This window comes from Mustela nigripes, chromosome 5 (genome assembly GCF_022355385.1).
Source record: "Mustela nigripes isolate SB6536 chromosome 5, MUSNIG.SB6536, whole genome shotgun sequence".
Taxonomy (NCBI): Eukaryota; Metazoa; Chordata; class Mammalia; order Carnivora; family Mustelidae; genus Mustela; species Mustela nigripes.
In genome coordinates this window covers 87,456,674-87,474,594 of record NC_081561.1, presented here as the reverse complement: position 1 = coordinate 87,474,594, position 17,921 = coordinate 87,456,674, and the positions used below count along the sequence as shown (strand labels likewise).

General features: G+C 40.9%; 1 protein-coding gene across 1 annotated transcript in view; it reads right to left on the bottom strand.

Annotated features, from left to right (window-relative positions):
- The window catches only part of HECA (hdc homolog, cell cycle regulator), a 45,441-nt gene that overhangs the window by 14,631 nt on the left and 12,889 nt on the right, over positions 1 to 17,921 (bottom strand). The gene's annotated exons all lie outside the window — the stretch shown is intronic.

Below are 17,921 nucleotides of genomic sequence, written 5' to 3'. Positions count from 1 at the left end.
CCCTGCTCAGTAGGGCGCCTGCTTCCCCCACCCCCTCACCCCGGCCTGCCTCTCTGCCTACTTGTGATCTCTCTCTCTGTGGAATAAATAAATAAAATCTTTTTTTAAATAAATAAATAAATGGCCAGTTTCCCCAAAAGGAGGGAAAAGTTGGCGACACAAAGTAGAACCCCGCTCTTAAGAAGTAAATAGGATTTATGGAGATTCCAGGGGATTCCAGTTACTCCAACGCCCATAACATTTTCAAAAGGGCTTTCTGGAGAGCAGTAATACTCCTAGTTGAAACCAAAGGGCTTGGTCTAGAAGGTTTCACATGCCAAACTCACCTCAGACTTTATCTGTTGTAGCAGAGAACCCTCAGAGTTCTGTTCTAGAAAGCTCCCCCTGGTAGCAGTGTGGGACATGAGGCTGCAGAGTTGAGGGGCAGAGAGGCAGTAATCCAGGTGAGACATGGGTGTGTGCCTGAGCAACAGCAGCAGCAGAGTAAAATGGCGCTCACTGTTGAAGAGGAGCAAACGCTGACAGACAGCAAACATGGGAGAGGCAGGTTTGGACAAATGGACAAAGACAACTTTGGGCTGGCCTTATTTTAGACCTGCTGAATTGAAAATACCTATACCAATGAGGTGGAGAAAGATACGACTGGAGTCCAAAGACCTGGAGCCTGCAACAGATGGGTAGCCACACAGCCAGAGATGGAAGTTAAATCCCTGGACTGAGGAGCTCACCCAAGAGGCATATGAGGAGAGGAAAAGAATCCTGAGAAGCAACATAAAAAGGCTGAAGAAGAATCTTCTACAGAAGATGGTAAGGAATGAACTGAGAATTCACTGTAAGACAAGCCAGGAGAGAATTCTATCAAGGCAGATGGAAAGTTTTAAGAACAGAGGGCTGACTCAAAACAATTGTGACACCCAAAAGTATCTCTACACATTGCCAGCTATCCAAGGGATATCCAAGGGAGAAGAGACGGAGCAAAACTGCCCCTGGTCTGAAGCTACTGGGCAAATCACAGAATGATCAGTCAGCCAGTCAGACTCCTTAGTAGCACCAGTTCCAGTGGGATGACACGGGATAGATCGGAGGTAATGGTGAAGACTGGATGATGAGGTAAAGAAGTAGAAGCAGTTCAGATGATCTTCTAGAACACTCTTCCCAGAAACAAGGAAAGGAAGGAAAAACAATGGGAAGAGGCCAGCAAGGGCTGATACCTACACGTTCACCTACTCAGGGAATGAATGCCAAAAACCCAGGCTGGTCTGAAGAGCAGAAGTCAAGAACCTCTGCAACTCCAGGACTCAAAGACCTTCACAACTTCCCCACTCGCCCCTGCATTACAAATACAATGCTGCACCAGCACAAGGACCCCAAATCCTAGAACAATGGGACATTACGATCATCCCCTTCAGTGTGGGACCCCAGGGCATCAATCACAAGGCCCTACCCAACTGGTCTGCCTCGGCTCTTTCAATAACTGTAGCTCCCCCATCTACTGCCTGGGAGTCCATAGCCCTTAATCTTCATTGGTCCAAATCCCACTCGCCTCATGCAGTGCTCACAGCATAGACTCTCAGCCAGACTACCTGAGCTAGAATCCCAGCAGTACCACTATTGAGCTGTGGGTCCTTGGACAAGTTCCTTCTTTTTCATCTTAATTTCCTGTACAGAATGCAGACAACAGAATGTACTTTATCTGGTTGTTATAAGGAGAAATTCTACACAGGTGGCACCCAGAGCAGGGCCTGGCACCTGGTAAACCTTCGCCCCTTCTTCCCATCCTTCAAGACACCTCTACACACCTCCCACCTCCCACCTCTACACACTGATTTCACCAGAACCACCCCTTCTCCAGAGCGGTCTGGCCTGAACCTTATTTGAGTCCCCACTGTGATCCCACCAGGTTGAGGCCTCCAAGGAGGACGCCTCTTACTCATCCTTGTGTTCCTGGCATCACCGGGCCTAGACCTGACACACATGCCAAGCCGAATAAAGTCACCTTAAAACAGGCACACAAAACCCAATGTGACCAGCAGAGCAGAAGGAAGAAAGCAACCTGAAATCCTAGACAGAAAGACCTACATGTACTTAAGCATAAGACTTAGAAGAATGGTCTGTAAACTGAGTAAATTAACTGCAGTCACCTGGGCTGTGACCTTTAGTGTCCTTTAAAATGTTAATAAGTCAGTTAAACAAAGTTCAGTTGCTTTTATCTTCAACCCTTCAGAGACACAGCCTTGGAGGGAATGTCTCTGAAATGTAGGAGAGCGGCCAAAGCACTCTCTAAGCCAAGCCTCCTGAAGTCCAACTGAAGGACAGCCAAACTCTACCTCTGCATTTACAACACCCAAAATGTAAAATTTTAAATGCTGAAGTTGGCTTAATAATTCCTTTCAAAGTATTTTCGCATTAAAAAAGATAGATTAAGAGAAGGAAAGTCCTATTTCTATCTTCCTCAAAAAGCTGCAAATGCATCATGTAAACAATATTGAGCACTCCATACGTCCTGGGTCTTTCGAGCTGAAGAATCCACAAATGGTGCTAAGAGCTCCCACAGAAATCTCGGCAGGAATCACAGAGGAGGCAGTGTGGCTCCACGTCCCTGTCTCTCTAACACTGCTCGTCCTCACCTGCCTTCTGCCCTCCAGGGCTCGGCCATGAAGCGCTCCCACGCCAACCTGCCAGCCTGCTTGTTTACATCTCGGCCACTCTGATGCGGTCTTTGTGGCTAAGCCTCAAAAACAAAGACAAGGGCTTGAGACCAAATATGATGTGCAACATACACCTCACCCTGTTCCTTGGAGCCTCGCCCTCGGGCTGGAGGTGTGTAACAGGGTGAGGAAGGGGGGGGGGGGGGGCCGCTGGGTAGCGTGCTGGGTAGCGCACAGGCTTCTGACTGGCTTTTATAGCTCACGCAGCCTCCCGATGAGGCCTCAGGCTAGCCTCCACACTTCAAGGCTTAGTTCAAACTTGCCCTCACTCTCCCACTGTCCACACTGGAGAGGCAGCTGGGAAGAGTGTGAGCAGGGTCTGGGTGATCAGCTGTTTGACATGAAGCAGTTTCCTGCTTCCTCATCTGTAAAGTGAGGACAAAAATGCTTGCCTTCTTTCGCTGCAAATAAACATGGAAGCACTCTGTGAGGTTCCCTGACAGCTCTCCCATGCCACCCACCTCTCCTCTAACTGGATCCTAGATGCTCCATGACTAAAAGCAAACTGCTGCAAGAGACCTCCTACGTTTTCTATCTAATGTTTGGACCCACAAAAGGGGTTCAGAAAGTAACCAATGAGGCCATGCCTCTTTTTTTAATTTCCAACATCTTAGAGTTAACTAAAACATACAGGAAAAGATTTGAGAACTTAAGAAAGAGCATGAGCGCCCTTCAGATCATACCTATAACAAGCGAGCAGTCTTTTCTTTCTTTCTTTCTTTCTTTTTTTTTTTTTTTAAGATTTTACTTATTTATTTGAGAGAGAAAGAGAGACAGGGCACAGCAGCGGGGAGGAGGCAAAGGGAGAGGGAGAAGCAAACACCACTGAGCAGAGAGCCTAATGTGGGGCTCGAACCCAGGACCCTGAGATCATGACCTGAGCCTAAGGGAGATGCTTAACTGACAGAGCCACCCAGGCTACCCCACAAATGAGCGGTCTTATAGAAATGCATGTGATTGCTTCCTGAACGTGGTCTCTACATTTATAAAATTCCTAGCTCTTAGGAATTGCAGTCGCACAAAGGAAAAGGTCTAAATAGAATATAGACTGATCTGATACAACAAAACCATTTGTGAGAGAGGGGGAGAAGGGAACGGCATGGTAAGCAAGGGCCTGTGTCACGTACACCCCTAAGGACACTCATCAAAGCTGTGACAGCCTGACAAGCAATACAGTCAGCACTGCTGGCACGAAAGTCTATAAACCGTCCAGTGCATCTTTACAGCTCCATTGTCAGGAGTTCAGGACCCAGTTTCTACCTCTCCCTGCCCAAGTGAAAACAATTAGGGATCACCTCATTCCGGACAGAAGTCTCTCTCAGTTTCAAGTCTGGACAAGAAGATAGCTAGGCTGACATCATTTGGGCAAGGTCTGTCACTCTTCCCAGTCTTCTCATCCTGTATCCTGCCTCCCACACCTATTAAAAGGGAAGATCTGAGAGCAGTCATTTATGTGGCCGCCCAACAAACCCAAATCCTTTGACACACCCATTCACACTAACAGGAGGCCCAAACTCCAGACAGACACAGCCACTGTCAGCTTTTTAACTGCAAAATTAAATGTTTTCACCCCTCTTAAAATAGTTGCAAGCATCACAAGCAGGTGGGGAGTTCAGCAGGCTGGCAGGGGGAGGAGGGGGTTGAAGTCAAACAAGGCTTCCTAGATGAAATCTAAGGTGGGCACTTGGTCACATTCAGCCTCATCCCCTGGTTTTCAGAGCAAATTCTCCTCAGGGTATGAAATTTCTGCCTAGAAGATCCTCAACTCCAGCTTCCTGGAGGGCCGAGATTGGTCAATGAGCACAGAGACTCTGGAGCGAACCAGCCTGGATTTGACTCTCAGCTCTGCAACTTAGTAGTTTTAGGATCTTTGGCAAGTCACTGGACTTCCCTGTGCTTGTCTTCTTAACGTGCAAAAATAAAAGTAACTTAACTCAAAGGGCTGCCATGTGGATTAACGGGGTTATTAAGGCAGTTCACACAGAGCCTGGCACAGAACAGCCACCATTTAAACATAAGCAATTGTTATGAAAAGCCCTATCACTTTATATTATTTGATGTAAAAACCAAAGAACTTTGAAATCATTTAATGCAAACCTACAAGCAAGAAATGACCATCCACCTTTCCCCATACATAAATAAGTGCCAGAAATGCACTTCTTCCCCACAACAGAGCAGGGTGGCATGCAAAAAAAATTCACTCAGTATTTACTGACAAATTTTAAAGAAATAGATGCAAAATTTTCTTCGAGGCCCTTAAAGATGTTCTACTGCACATCAAACAAATAAGTACCTTGCTATTTTTTCAACCTAAGCAATCTTTTCCAAGCTTGGGTAACAGGGTTTCATAAAGCATGGCTGCATTTGATTCATAGGATGTATCCCTGAAGAACTCACATAATTCAGAACTGATTATCCCACGTCTGGAGGAAGGGTGTGAGGAATGCATTCTCAGAACACATAAATCTACAGTCACTGTGTTATATTTTTCTTTACTGTTGCTTTTTAATATCAGCATTATCTCTAGCATTTCTCAGTTGTAGCTCATAAATTGATAGCATGGCATATCATCCTGTTTTTTTATCACATTTCTGTTCAAAAGTTACTGATTTGCAAGATTTTTTCAGCACCAGTACTGGTACACCTGGATATTCTGCAAGATAAAGACTTAAATTATAATACCTAATTTTAAAATAATAATGCAAATGTCACCAAAATCCTTAAAGAAGTTCTATAAACAACAAAGAGTTCAAATAATATTGCCAAGGGTTAGTAGGTATTTCTCTTTACAAGAAAAGGTGATGCCAGTGGGTATCAAAGCATTTTTACAATCCAGTTGACCTGCCAGCTTTGAAAATATGACATAGCTTGATGCACAATTTGGGGGAATGTATCCACTGAAATTCTGCACATCCTGTGAAGCTTTTATTAATAGTATTTGTGTCATTACTTGAAATTTGCATAATTTAATTTGCATATAATGGGATCACACTGTATTAGGAAATAAATTAGCTGCCTTTTCTTTTGCTTGGAGATTTTTTTTGATCCTGAGGATGCTGGATCAGAGAGAACCACACATCACCCTAGCATTACATGTACTGCCTGCACTGACCCTGAAGAACAGGTAAGTTCCAGAGCTTTCAGAACCAAATCACAGTATCATAAACAGGGAACACAGCTCCAGATTAAGTATGTGTGCATTTGCATAAGTCTACGCGTATCTGTATGTAACTGCAGAAAAACTACCCAATTGTTGAACTATTCCATTTCTTTTAGTATTGAGGTATAACTGACATGCAATGTTTTTATTAGTTTCAAGTGCACAACGCACTGATTCAACAATTCTATACATTAATTGGTGAGCACCAGGTAAGTGCGGTCACCATCTGTCACCATACAAAATTACCACAGCATTACAGACTATGCTGTACTTTTCATCTCCATGACCTATTTTAGAACTGGAAATTTGTACTTCTTAATCCCCTTTATCTATTATGCCATCCCTTCACCCACGCCCCGTATTTAACCAGTCTGTTCTCCATATTTCAGAGTCTGTTTATTCATTTTTTAGATTCCACATATAACTGAAATCAAATGGTATTTGTCTTTCTCTGATTTATTTCACTTAGCATAATACACTATAGGTCCATCCATGTTGCTGCAAATGGGAAGATCTCACCTTTTTTTAGGACTGATATTCCATGGTATGTATTAGCCACATCTTCTTTACCCATTCCTCTATGAATGAACACTTGGGTTGCTCCCATATCTTGGCTATTGTAGATAATGCTTCAATAAACATAGGGGTGCAATATCTTTTTGAACTGGTATTTTTGTTTTCTTTAGGTAAATAACCAATAGACGAATGAATAGATCATATTCGTTCTGTTTTTAATTTTTTGAGGGACCTCCATACTGTTTTGCACAGTGGCTGTATCAATTTACATCCCCACCTTTTCTCCATGTCCTTGCCAACAGCTGTCGCTCCTTGTCTTTCTGACTCTAGCCATTCTAACAGGTGTGCAGTGATATTCTCATTATGGTTTTGGTTTGCATTTCTCTGATGATTAGTGATGTTGAACATCTTTTCATGTGTCTGTTGGCCACCTATATGCCTTCTTCGAAAAATGTCTATTCAGGCCCTCTGTGTATTCTTTCATTAGATTGTTGTTTTTGGTGCTGAGCTGTGTAAGTTCGTTATATATATATATATATATATATATATATATATATGAATGATATCAATCAGATGTATCATCTGCAGATATCTTCTCCCACTGAGACGATTGCCTTTTTCAACAGTCCCATTTTTAAAGACTCCGTAAAAGACGTCGGGTCATCCTTCAGTACTATACTCCAATTTTAAAGAGATTAGAACTTGATTATCTTTGTCAATGTCCTATCCTTCACCAGCATAAATGTCCAAAAGGTGGCCATAACCAAAACTCTTACATATTTTTTTTTAATATGTGATACCCATTTCCCATCTAAGTTCTAGCACAACATTTCCAAAATGATGGCCCACCTCTTCTCTCCTGGTGGACCCAAAAGGGTACCTGGAGACGAAAGAGTGGCATCGGCCTTCTCCCCTTACCTCTAGATTCTAATGTGGTTCAAGGCAGGCCACCTCATAATGTGCCACTTTGGCATGCAAATTATTTTGAGCTTAAGATAACCAAGGCACAACAGACTCAAGAAGAGCTTTTTACCTCTCCAACTTATCTTTAAAAAAAAAAAAAAAATTAGAACCCAGTCTGTACCAGGAGGAGAGCTATTACTAAAGATAACTTTTTTTTTTTTTACATAAGAAAGACCTCTCTGCAGGGTAAACATTCATTTACCAAATACTTGTTCTTCTCATTTTCTTAAATTGTTTTCCTCCCCTCTGAAGTCCCAGACTCCTACACCTTCCTCTCTTTAGCTTGGGGTGGCATATAAACTTCGATTGCCTGACTGCAAGAGAGCCTCTCCCGTCTTTGTGGGGCTCCCAAACATATGTCATTAAACTGGTTTTTCTCCTGTTAATCTGTCTTATATAAAATTAGTTATTAGGCCAACCAAAGAACCTGGAAGGGGAGAAGGGAAAAGTTTTCCTCCCCTATAATTTCCAGTGGCCTCAGCTGAAAAGACAAATGGCTTTACCTCCTCCCTAGTCTGTCGAATAGGTAAAAACATACGGCTGCATGATAAACTGGAAACATAGGTCATCTACAGACTAGGCACCTGTCAGAGAATAAAACCCGTAACTCATTGCTGTTCGGTATTTTCCAAAAGTTCAACTGAGAGAAACAATTTTTAAGAAGGATTTCATAGGTGATGTCCACACACTCTAGATCAGAGTTCCCGTGGGGCACTTTGGCCTGTAGTATGACTTTTTAAACCCACACAGGGCTTTTTGTAATAGAAGATGAACCCAAATGCCTGTTAAGTGCATCTCGTCCTCTCCAGGTCATCCAGGCCTCCACTCCAGCCCCATTCACACTTACTCACTCCAGGACTCTGGAGGTATCTACATATGTGACTCCTGTGCTAGAGAAAAGCTATCCCTCAGCTAAGCTAGGTGTCACAGAGTTGGTTACCTAGACGATATTATTTCATTCTCTGGACAGACTGCTTTTAATGACACATGCAAGCCTAATAAATGTATTTTATTTATAAAAGGACACTGTTGTGGACATTGCTTAGTATTATTTGACAATGTTTCATAAACAGCTAAGTGAATGTTTTTGTTTTTTAACCTGATGGACACTATAAAGTATAGCACTGCTTCTGTTTGCTTCTTCCCTCTGTGTGCAAGAAATATGAAAGCCCTATTTATGACCTACCTCTTGCAATGACTCAGGATATCTATTATCTTCCTAATAATACTCCTAGTATGAATATTCTCATTTATGATCTATCTCATAGTGTTACCTGTATTTTTGAAAAACACTGTATTTTACAGTGAAGGAGAGTATAAATGATCACAAAGAAAAAACCCATTCGCCATCTCTCTCCTAACTTTCCAATCAGTTTTGCCTAGTAGATATTAAAATCTGTACTTGATGGGTGTCAAGGCACTCCCTCCCCTCCTCATTTTTCAAAGGCAACCAGAGAAGAGTATGAAGGAAGAGGGAAGGCCAGATGACCCAGGGATCCCACAAACACAGCACCTTTCAGGAGGGTCACCCTCTCTCCCATGCCCCGGGCTCTACTCCTCAGAGAGGCACCTTGCGGACAAGCCAAGTGCTCTCCATCCTTGAACTACTCACCTCATCCACTGCTCACCCCTCCTCTCCCTCCCCTTGGCTCAGCTCCTCACCCTCAGACTTTACTATTCACACCCAGGTCTCCACATATTTTTCTCTCACCTGGTTTCTCTGTCAGCATTTATCTTCTCTCACATACAGCCTGGACTGCTCCTTTCACTCTATTCTGACAGCCAACCCAGCCCTCAGTCCACCTGGTCCATGCAGGTGCCTCTCCCCCTACCTCCCCCTACCTGCTCCCAGACTCACTGGTGAAACTGAGACAATAGTGAAACGGACTCAGGTTGCTCCCAACTCTATCCTGCCTTGTCTTCTGTCAAAGGTCCTCTCCTTGGCTCTAACCAAGGCCAGACTTCTCAGGGTGCTATCGTCCTCAGGTGGGACCAGTCTTGTCTTCACTTAGCTCTTCTCAAGACCACTACCTTCACCTATTCTCCTCCCTCACCTATCAAACCTGGAATTCATGTCCTACAAATATGAAAAGTAGAGTCTCATATTTACCTCAGAGACTAGATCTATGAGGAAAGGCAGACAAATAGCAATGAACTGAGAAATGACACGTGATTAAGAAGTGGCCACATAATCTGAATCTACACCTGGATCACATCACCAATGATAATGACAGGAGTCCAGGAAATTTCATCATCCTAGGTTGACTACTTAAGAAATGTCAATGTAGGGGATGCCTGGATGGCTCAGTCAACTGAGTGTCCCACTCTTGATTTCAGTTCAGGCTGTGGTCTTGGGGTGGTGGGACTGAGGCTGCACCCTCAGTGGGGAGTCTGCTTCTCTCCTTCTCCCTCTCCCCACCCTCCCCCCATACCCACTCTTTCTATATACAAAATAAAGAAAGATTATTGAAGCTATCTAGTCTTTATCAGGGGCATTAGCAATTATAATGGCAACTTGCTTTAATAAGAAAAAATTATATTCATTGACAATGAATATAATGACAGCTACATGTACTCATATATAAAAACTATAAATTTATAACAGATGCCCACTGAAATAAGGCACATGCACTCACATATGTGCATGAGTTTATCTATGAAGAACTATAGATGTAACTTTCTCTTTGTAAGTTTAGACACATGTACACATGTCCATGTGCATATGTCTGTCTACATGCTATTTCCACAGTGAAAAACAAACAAACAAAAAAGCCCTTCCATTTTACTTTCACTTGCTCTAGTGCAGAAAACCCAAAATGCAATTTCATAGGAAAACTGCTTATGTTCTTATATATTTAAAACAGAAAACTGTGAGACAACTAGAAAGACAAGGGCCTTCAACCTATTATAAACCCAAACTAGTCCTTGAAAGGGAAAGATGGTTTTGCTAACCAGGTTCCTTAACAATTAAGTTTTAACTTCCTAATCCACTGTGAACCCCAGTCATTTCTGGCCTTGTTCACAATTGCTGCTAAACAACTGTTTACTTTATGGGTTTTCTTTCAGGTGTAATTCTTTGAAGGTTGGCCAACTCAGCATTCGCATCTGCAGCACTCTGTCATCACCGTTCAGAATTCTGACCACATTCTCAAAGACCCTCATCAGCCCCTGCCTCCCTGGCTGGCATCAATGCTACATAGGTGCACATCTTCTCCTGGCAGGGACACAGGAGTCTGAAGCTTGCCAGTCTAGCAGGTTTATTTCATCTTTTTTCAGATGCTGGAGTAAAAGAGAATGATGAAAAATACACACAAATGAGTATTTGGAAATGGGAAATATTGATAACACTCTGTGCACAGATGTGATGACATCAGTATTTCCAGTTTCCTTTTTCCTGCTCCTGGAATGAACCAGGGAACATCAATACAGTAAATGACAACCCTGAATACCTTCAACATCACAATTGATCATGAAAATAGTAAAAGTCTGTCATCTGCAAATATTACGGATTTGAAGCCAGATTTTTTAAATGAGCATGTGCTGACAGTCTTAATTCACTAGGTCTGACACACCAAAATCCTCTGAATCATTAAATAAAGACATCAAATACAATACAATGTGAGTACTCAACTGTAGGTCACTAGAGATCTGGATTCTGGAAAAAAAAAGTATAATAGTTTTATTCCTAAAATGCTTAAAAAATTCAAACTATAAAGATAAATTTCACATAGGAGACATCTCAAAATGATCTGGTTTCTGAGTAAGTCAAGTTTTCTTAGCAGGTTTACTGTACATAACTGCCTAACGAAAGAGCCTTCAAATTTTCCAGGATACTAAATCAACACACATTTGGGCAAATGTATGATGTCATCTAACAAGGACCCTGTTCTAGGAGATGTGATGAAAATGCCAGGGTTTGTCTTAGAGTTAAACACTTACAATGGAAGAAAGGAAATACTAGCAGCTCTCAAAAATCACCTAAGTATGACTACCCTGCTAATCACTGCACATCAATTCAAATTGTGTTTCTGAACACCTGTTATGTGGCCAGTGCAGAGTTTAGCACAGGAGATGTCAAGTGGTGAACAAGACCATAAGCCACACTTCAGTATTTTATTTTTGTTGAAAACTAAACACTTTAAAAAATATAAGGTGGAAACTCTGAAAACCAGATTCCCTCTCCTCACAGGACATGCTGTTATTACTATCACTGTTGTTTTGTTTTGGTTTGGTTTGGGTTTTTTTGGTCATGTGCAGCTACTGAAGTCTCTGCTCAGTTAGTTTAGTGGTAACTGAGGTAATAACTGAGTCTCCCACCCTTCACCAAGGGGGCTGAGTGTGTGCTGGGACACGCCTTCAATGTTTCAACAGTTCACAACCGTCTCAGCCATTACTTGCTGCTAGTACAGAGCCTCAAGGCCAGAGGTGAGAACTGAAGCCCGCTTCCAGTATTTCCTGGGCCTGCATACACCCCTGCCCATGGGCACAGTCTTCTAGAGCACTGGAATATATGAATATATCAGCGATTTTCGTGAGCCACCTATGGATAACTCATTCCAAGATTTTCTTTTTAAGGTTTTTGACCAACCTGTTGTTTGCCCCAACTGGTATCACTGACACAGGCAGTTGTGATGTTAAACAGTTGCTGCTGATTGTTTTCAATAGATATCCTAAGAACAGGACTTTACCACTGGCAATCTTTGAGCCAGGTCAAATAAAGACAAGCCCTATAAATGAGCCTTTAGTGGGGAGCTTCCAGACAAGTAAATAGTGACAACAGTCTGGAGCTCGGGCTTTTGGGGAAGTTCCAAACCTGTTCTTACCCCTCCAATGACTTCTAGGCTACTTGTTTAAAGCTACCATGGAGCCAGGGAGAGGGAGTGGGAATAAAGCAAGTTAAAACACAAAATTCACTGTTCTTACTCTGATTCAGTCCTTTTCCTTGAATATACACTCCAAGGATTACTACAAGCCTATGGTTAACAACCAGAGTTCTGAAAAAGTTGGGTTTAATCATTTTCACCTTTGTTCTCATTGCTTTTATGGAGAAGCAGATTTCTTGAGGTTCTTACCCTACCATTACATAAGTGCTTCTTAATATAAACTTAAGTTTATACACATACTTTGTTACAGAAAAATACAACAGAATAATCAATAAAAGACAATACTTGGTCTTAGAAGCAAATTCTGGGTAAGAATTGAACAGAAATCAAGAAAAGTTGTATAATTTCTGACTACTATTTTTTAATAGCTGGTAAATACAAGTTACTATGATACTGGAATTCTCTTTTAAGAGAATTTAAATGTCTTTAAATGAGACATTTAAATGATGTTTACAATATATTTGGAAATGATAGCCTCTGTATTTATTCAAACCTTAAAAAAAAAAACTGGGTGTAATGACATTAAATGTGCAAAAAGAACTGTGTTTTCAAATTTTTTTAGGGGTCACACAAGCAAAAATGTCTGACTACCACTCTGAAAAATCACACTATGATTACATCATACACACATTCAGGCAACTCAGAAACTCCCAGCCTGAAGCCCCAACTCCTCTGTGTGTGGTCAAGAAGTTCCATGATTAGGCCCTGGTCTGGCCTTCCCATCTGATCACCCAACAGGTCCAAAAGCGAAGACTCTGTTTCAGCCATGGTCTCTCATTGCGGCCGCAGCACAGAAAGCAGATTAGAGGGGAACGAGTGGGCACAGACTGCGAAAAGCTAACTACAGCCCCCACTGCCCCACACCACACCTCAAATTCACTATGTGTTTGCTTATCATTTCTTGATTGAGTATTCTTTAAGTGAAAACTAAAAAGTTTTCTTTCTTAAGTATTTTGAGACCCTTTTCTCTACTACATAAAAAAAGACACTAAGTCTTATACATAAAGAGAAAATACAAAAATATTTTGTCAACTTGTTTTAATTAATATAGGAGCTATAAATAAGCTCACATAAGCACATCTGTCTTAACCTCCAATTTAGTTTATCCTTCCTTATGTTATTTTAGTAGCTGAGACTGCTCCAAAGTGGGTAGCAAATTGAGTACATAATGGTTACATTCAATTAAACATGTTTTTATGCTTTGAATAGGGTTTAAACACATGTTTTTACTCAGACAATCCATTCTACACAAATAAACATGGAAGTTTTACATTAAAAAAAAAAAGAGCTCTTCAACTATATTTAACAACTTGGGTTTTTAACATTCTCTCAATACATTGTTTATTCTCTTAGACCTACTCTTTCCTTACTTCCAGTTAAAACCCACAGCCTACCTAGCCTCAAGCTCACACTAAATTCAAAGCTACAGGCTTCTACTGTACCTATTTTTTTATTTCTATTCTGGCTTTCACATTCTGTTATTGGCAAGAATCTGTATTGATAATGACTATAAAGCAGAAAATTCGTTCTTCCTTTTCTAATAGTGGCCACGTCAAAACCCAAAGGACAGAGAACTAAATATGCCTGGTTTAGGCTATCGGAATAAAGATAATGGTTCCATTGTTTTCCAGAATGCTTCTTAAAAATACCCAGTTCCACAGAATAGAAATAAGGCAATCTCTTCATCCATATTATATAAATATTTCCTGAGCCTACATGGGATCCTTTAATGATCTGCCCTGGGTCATCTAGCTAGTACGTGGCCTTCCCTCTTCCACTCTTACCCATACTGTACACAGATCAATAAACTGCATAAAGCCACCTTATAAGAAGAGGCAGTGACCAATAAGCTTTCTGTAATCAGATCATAAGTAGTACCATAATTTGGAACAGCATCTCATTCAAAATTACAGCACTACTTACTGTGATCTGATGACCCAAAAACTTATTCAAAATGTTCAATACTCATATTAACACTCAGACTTACCTTAAAACTAGGCATAAGGTAATCCAAATTAAAGAAGCAAGTGCTTAAACCCAGTTACGATATAAAGGTTTCCAGACCCCATCTTTGCACTCCTTAAAAACAAAGATAGAGAGGGGCTCGGTTGAGCATCTGAATCTTGATTTCAGCTCAGGTCACAATCTCAGGGTCCTGGGATCAAGGAGTCTACTTAAGGAGTCTCTCCATCTCCCTTTGCCCCCCACCTCACTCATATAGACTCTAAGATAAATAAATCCTAAAAAAATTAAAAAATGAAAGAAAAGAAAAAAAAAGACTGATAATTCTACTCTAACAGACTTGCTAAACTCAAAAAAAAGAAAAAAGGTCATGAGCAAAGGCTTACATTGTCATTAACGAGAATAAAGCAATTTTCCTTGGAAAAAATGTAAAGAAACACACCCTTCTATCCATTCTATTGGTATGCAGACTACTGCAGAAAAAACATGCAGACGTTGAGAAAGAGAAGCTCAGCCTGTCTTGCTTGATCTCTGTTTGGTTCAACAGACTGGGTCAACATACCAACTCTTGAGATTAATTAAGACTAGTATATTTAAATCATAAAATCACAGCACACGGTAACAAAATTCATTTCCCTACCCTACGCAAACCCCGAACTAAACTAAATCCTTATACTCCTTTGTTTTCCACACGCCTTTTCTGCCCTGTTAAGTTCCCTGAAAAATACACTTTCTGCTCCCTTGTATTCCCTTCAAAATAAACCTGGGAAAATGCCAGCCGGGCAATCACTCTGCTGGGATCCAAGGAGAAAAGACAAAGCCTTTGCCTGGGGGCCACACTAGTCTATTTCTGAAATGCTGCATCAGCAACCAACAAGCAAGTTACAGAATCTGTTGCAACAAGGAAAGACTTGTCAAAGGAGAGAGCATGTCTAAGTCTTACACATACCTCAGTAAAAATAAAAACTAGAGTCAAGAATCAGTCATGTCTATGTCCTGGCCCAGCAGTTTATCACATATTCACACTCAATACAACCTGCTGTAATATGACTTATTTTCAAGACGGTATTTCAAAAGATTTTCTGCTGCTAAGCAAACTCAAAGTTATAGACCCCCACTGAGATATTAAGTCAGTGATGTCATTCTAACTAGACATTCACTCCTTTTCCAATTACTTCTGTGGAACAAAGATTAATTTGATAGTACAGCCACTCTCAAAGACTCAAAACTATTTATTTCTAAACTAGAGGGGAAAAAATATATGTCATTTATAAAGTTACCAAAAATATCTGGAAATTTCTTTTTGCTATTAGACAATGTCAGAGTAAATATAATTCTACTGAAATATATATAAATACATATAAATGTATATGATTATATACTAAATGAATTCTAAATAGTATTTCCAATCTGTCAAGAGAAAAACATTTCCAATTAATTCCTTAAAAATTTTTCCAAGTCATCACATATCTCATCAAAGATTAAAAAGTTATGATAAAAAGGGATTTAGTCAAAAGTTTCAAATCTGATTATCTCAAGGACGAAGTTTACAAAGTGTTTTTAAATCAACCAAATCTCAAGAAAAATAATCATTCAATATAAACATATTGATACACTTGCATGCATACATTAATACTGACACATACCAAGCATCATATGCCTATATAACTTGTTTTGATAAAATCCATTATATAGTTTGATATATCCAAAATTCTTCAATGTAATTTTTTTTTTTAAAGATTTTATTTATTTTGACAGACAGAAATCACAGGGAGGCAGAGAGGCAGAGAGAGAGGAAAGGAAGCAGTCTCCCCGCTGAGCAGAGAGCACGATGCGGGGCTCGATCCCCAGACCCTGGGATCATGACCTGAGCCGAAGGCAGAGGCTTTAAACCACTGAGCCACCCAGGTGCCCCTCTTCAATGTAATTTAAAATGTAAAATCTAGGGACACCTGGGTGGCTCAGTCACTTAAGCATCTGCCTTCGGCTCAGGTCATGATCTCGAGGTCCTGGGATCAAGTCCCACATTGGGCCCTGTGCTAACCCTGCTTCTCCCTGTGCCTGCTGTTCTCCCTGCTTGTGCTCATTTTCTCAATCTCTCTCTGACAAATAAAATCTTTTAAATAAAATAAAATAAAAATGCAAAATCTTAAAGGGAGGTAAGAAAACAAACAGAAGCCACATGTAAGCATTTCAAATGCTTTTACAGCAACACTTAAACTCCCACTCCATAGGACCCTAGAGGCCGGTAAAGAACAAAAAGCAGAAAGGCCTGAGTGAATCAAGGTACAAACTAAGTGAGGCATGATTACAGATATAGGTGCACACACATAAATCATGCAGCACAATAGCCAAAAGCAATTCCCTATTAACAAAATGGTTAAAATCATAGTGGCATTTGCTGTTATGATGAAACCTGGGGACAAGATCATTCACAGATCCCAACAGAACAATCCCCCAGTCAGCTATCCTCACTCTGGTGAAAAGAACCCTGCCCAAGGCTTCACCACAGTCCTTCCTTATCGTGGGGTCAGAGAGCCCTTGCATAAAGTCTGAAGAGCTCCTCCCTCAAGGAGCAGGACTTGCCCTGAGAACAACAGGCATGCACTAAAGATTCTCCTGGAAAATCTACACAGCAGATCTCCTAGACCTGAATGTGTAAAGAAACTAAAGGCTCCCCGAATAAGGATTTTGGAAGAATAACATTAACTGCGAACTCAAGGAGGGGAAAGCTAAGGCCTGCCCTGGGTTCTTCAACAGATCAGAGTGTGCATTCCGCACAGTGGGAAGCAGCCCCACTACCACAAAGGTAACTAAGAACCAAAAATTCACCCAGAAAACACTACAACCCGCAAATCACGACCCAACAATTCACTTTTTCAAATAGCTCCACACTTCATTTGCAAACAGTCACAAACTATTTCATAACATCTTTATTTTCTATAGATAAGAACATTTGGGCTGAGGGGCACCTGGGTGGCTCTGACTCTTGATTTCAGCTCAGGTCATGATCTTGGGGCCTTTAGATCACTCTCTCTCTCAAATAAGTAAATAGACAGATAAATAAATAAAATCTTTAAAAACAGAACATTTGCACAGAGAAAAGTTCACTGGTCTTGCAAAATGCCAGATCTCAAGTTATGACCTATGTCTGTCAAATTTCACACTCTCTAGAACAAGAGGTGAGTTTGGGAACCTCGCTCAAATCACAGCCATGTGAGAAGCATGAGGGCTGACATCAGCATGATGCATGGGGGTGTAAATAAATTTTGGTTTGACTCAAAACTGTATCTTCATCTTACTAACATAACAAATGTAATTTCAATCCAAGTGCCACAAAACTGTATCTTCATCTTACTAACATACAAATTAATTTCAATCCAAGTGCCACAATGAGAAAAATGAGAACTTTCTTGTGATTTAGCATTTAAGTGTGTTATCACAAAGAACTTAAGGGCAATTTAGCCTTAAGAGGACTGAGTTTGCAGCTTTATTCTTGAGAAGAGGTGATAAGTAACTAATGGATAGATAACCTTTATCTACAAGTTTCAAAGTCCTAAGCAGCTAGAATAAAAACTGCAAGGGATTTTAGAAATGTGCAAGACATGACAGATATTGAGCACTGCAGCCCAGCTGTCAACCGACAACAGCAGTCAGGGAAGTAAAGGGTCAGGGAAGGCAGTAGGAACTGCAACCAATTCTGTGAAAACAGACCTCAAAAATTAAATA